This window comes from Vombatus ursinus, unplaced genomic scaffold, assembly GCF_900497805.2.
Source record: "Vombatus ursinus unplaced genomic scaffold, bare-nosed wombat genome assembly UNPS02014837.1, whole genome shotgun sequence".
Classification (NCBI taxonomy): domain Eukaryota; kingdom Metazoa; phylum Chordata; class Mammalia; order Diprotodontia; family Vombatidae; genus Vombatus; species Vombatus ursinus.
The window spans coordinates 11,129,026-11,133,078 of record NW_020954615.1 but is presented as its reverse complement, the minus strand read 5'-3'; positions in this window follow the sequence as shown (position 1 = coordinate 11,133,078).

Below are 4,053 nucleotides of genomic sequence, written 5' to 3'. Positions count from 1 at the left end.
TTCCTTTTCTTTCCCTTTTGTCCTCCTACTTCTCTATAGGGTAAGATAAAATTCTATACCCAACTAAATATGTATGTTATTCTGTCTTAGGGGAAAACTTGATGAGAGTAAGGTTCAAACAATGCTCAACCCCCCCTTCTTTCTCTCTACCATAAATAGGGCTATTGTACCTCTTTATGTGATGTAATTTACCCTATTGTCCTCTCACTTTTCTTCCTGTACAATCCTTTTTTTCACCCCTTAACTTTTTTTTAATATATATCATCACATCAAAGTTAACTTATACCCATACCTGGGGCAGCTAGATGGCACAGTGGATAGAGCACTAGCCCTAAAATCAGAAGAACCTGAGTTCAAATGTGGCCTCAGACCAAACACTTGACACTTACTAGTTGTGTGACCCTGGTCAAGTCACTTAACCCCAATTGACTAAAAATAAAAAGTAAAAAAAAATTATACCCATACCCTCTGTTTGTGTATACTCCTTCTAACTGCACTAATAGAGAGATAGTTCTCAAGAGTTACAAGTATAAACTTCCCTTGTAAATAAAAGTTTAAATCTTATTTGACTAACTTTTGTTTTTCTCTCCTGTTTGCCTTTTTATGCTTCTCTTGAACCTTGTATTTGAAGATCAAATTTTCTGTTCAGCTCTGATCTTTTCATCAGGAATGTTTGAAAATATCTTATTTCATGCAATGTTTTCTTTTTCCCTGAAACATTATGTTCAGTTTTGCTGGGTAGTTGATTCTTGATTGTAATCCAAGCTCCTTTGCCTCCCAGAATATCATATTCTAAGACCTCCTATCCTTTCATGTAGCAACTACTAAGTCCTATGTAATGCTGACTGTGGCACCTTGATATTTGAATTGTTTTTTTCTGGCTACTTGCAGTATTTTTTCCTTGACCTAATAATTCTAGAATTTGGCTATAACATCCCTTTGAGTTTTCATTTTGAGATTTTTTTTTCAGGAGGTGATCAGTAGATCCTTTTAATGACTATTTTACCTTCTGGTTCTAGGATATCAGGGCAGTTTTAAGTTGACAATTTCTTCAAAGATGCTGTCCAGACTCTTAATTTATTTTAAACTTAAATACAAAAACTTAAATATGTAATAAGAAAAAGAGAAAAAATTATTATAAACTTAAATAATAAAACTTAAATGCAGACTTCCAGGAGCCAAGATGGTGGAATAATCAGCAAGTTGCTCTCACTCTCCCTTATTGATCTTGAAAATCCCAGAAAATATAACCCCAGGAAAAATTCTGGAAAACTGGAGCCAGCAGAAAGATGGGGGGGTGGCAGTAGATTTTTTTTCTTTTTTGCTCATAAGGCTACAGGGATTAATGACAAAGGTCCCTCTTGCTGTGGCTGAAAGAGACCAGTACAGAATAACAGGCTTTCCAGTAAGCCCCACCTCAGAAAATCAGTGGGAGATCCTGGGCCCCAGGGAGACGGAGAGGGCAAGAATCAATGTTAGGGATCCTACCTCCCCCCCAAGTTTTGGCACAGCCAGGGGAAACAGCAGATACCAGTGTGGAGAACCACCACTTGGGTGGTGGATGGCGTCCACAGGTGTCTGAGCCTCTGAGCCTACCTGTGCTCTAGCACAGCTCCAGGTAAGGAGGTGACCTCCAGGAGCCTGACTACCCCACACCCATACCACACCGTGTGAGCTTCAATGTAACCCCAGGGAGATGCAGAAAAGAACCCACCTGGCCTCAGCACACATCTGGCACCACCATTAGCTCTAGCTCAGCACCAGGAAAGCTACAGCCTCTACAGGCTCCAACTGACAGAACCTGAGGCCCCAGCACACATTGTAAGTAACCAGGATGCTAGGCCCCACCACAGAAAAGTGTGGGACAATGTCCCCTTTGCCCCAGAAGCAGAGATCAATTTTAAAAGCCAGGAAAAATGCAAATACCATGAGCAAAAAACAACATAGAAAAACAAAGACCATGGATTCTTACTGCAGGGACAAAACAAAAAACAAATTTAAAGGGCAGAGCCAAGATGGCAGAGGGAAAGCAGTGACTTGCTGGAGCTTTCCCCCCAGACCACTCCAGATACCTGTTAAAAAATGACTCTAAGCAAATTCTGAAGCAGCAGAACCCACAAAAAGACAGAGTGAAAAAAATCTCCAGAAAAAGAGAGCCTGAATGGTTGATCAAGAAGGTATATCTCGCCTGGCAGGGAGAGGAGCACAGTTTGGTGTGGGTGCATAGGCTACAGCAAACCTGAAACAGGTCCCAAAGGACTGAATCACAGGACCTTGTGGCAGTTTCCAGATTTCTAAACCCATGAACGCTAAAGACAACTTGGAATATCAGTGGGAAAAGTCTGTGACTCTGGTGAGAGAAGGAGCTAGATCTCAGCCGCACTTGGGGGCTGCAGCTGTTCCCTGAGCTTCTGGCCCACAGACTGAGGGGGAATCGAGTAGCTGATCAGAGGGGGATTGCAAGGATCTCTCTGTTGTTGCAGGATTCTCTTGCTTTGCCTGTGCTTGGATCTTGGTCACAGTTCTGGGTGGTGATCCTGGGGTGAGGAGGAGCGCTGGTATGGTGAAGCTTATAGTGGCTGCGGAAAGGAAACCCTCCTCACAGTTCCAAGACAGAAAAGAGTGCTCATAGACCAGAGTACAGGCCGGGAAAGGAGTAAACACCTAGCCCTTGATCATAGCACCTCAGAAGAACTGAAAATTTATAGGTCTCTAGAATTTTCTGTGAAAATTGCTGCACAAAATGACTGAAGCTTGGGGCAGTACATTCTCCACACTGGAAACAGACTCCTACCTTAACAAAGAGTTTATAACTCAAGTAATTGGTCAGTATCATGAGCAAGCAGCACGAAGAGTCATATTATATTATCCTAGTTTGGTGACAAAGAAGATCAAAATATACAACCAGAAGAAGACAATGAAGCCAAAGCTCCTACATCCAAAGCCTCCTAGAAAAATATGAATTAGTTCCAGGCTTTGGAAGGGCTCAAAAAGGATTTTGAGAAGCAAGTAAGAGAAGTAGAAGAAAAACTGAGAGTGATGCTAAAGGAGGCCCAAAAAAAAAATACTGAAGAAAATAACAACTTAAAAAATAGCCTAACTCAAATGGCAAAAGAGGTCCAAAAAGCGAATGAGGAGAAGAATGCCCTAAAAAGCAAAATTGGCCAAAAGGAAAAGGAAGTCCAAAAGATTACTGAAGAAAATACTTCATTAAAAACTAGAATGGAGAAATTGGAAGCTAGTGACAATTTGAGAAATCAAGGCACTGTAAAACAAATCCAAAAGAATGAAAAAATAGAAAACAATGTGAAATATCTCATTGGAAAAACAACTGACCTGGAAAATAGATCCAGGAGAGAGAACTTAAAAATTATTGGACTATCTGAAAGCCATGATCAAAAAAAAAAAAAAGCCTAGACATCATCTTTCAAGAAATTATCCAGGAAAACTGCCCTGATAGTTTAGAACCAGAAGGCAAAATAGAAATGGAAAGAATCCATCAATCACCTCCTGAAAGAGATCCCTAAAGGAAAACTTCTAGGAATGTTGTAGCCAAATTCCAGAACTCCCTATTGCAAGCAGCCAGAAGGAAACAATCCAAGTATTGTGGAAACATAATCAGGATAACACAAGATTTAGCAGCTTCTACATTAAGAGTTCAGAGGGCATGGAGTATGATATTCTGAAGGGCAAAGGAGATAGGACTACAACCTAGAATCACCTACCCAGCAAAACTGAGTATAATCCTTCAGGGTAAAAAATGGTCATTCAATGAAATAGGGGACTTTCAAGCATTCCTGTGGAAAAGACCAGAGCTGAATGGAAAATCTCACCTTCAAATACAAGACTCAAGTGAAACATGGAAGAGGTAAAAAGGAAAGAGAAATCATAGGAGACTTATTACGGTTGAACTGTTTACATTCCTGCAGGGAAAGATGATATTTGTAACTCATGAGTCCTTTGTCAGTATTAGGGTAGTGGGAGGGAAAATATTATATGTATGTATAGATAGATAGATAGATAGATAGATAGATAGATAGATAGATAGATAGA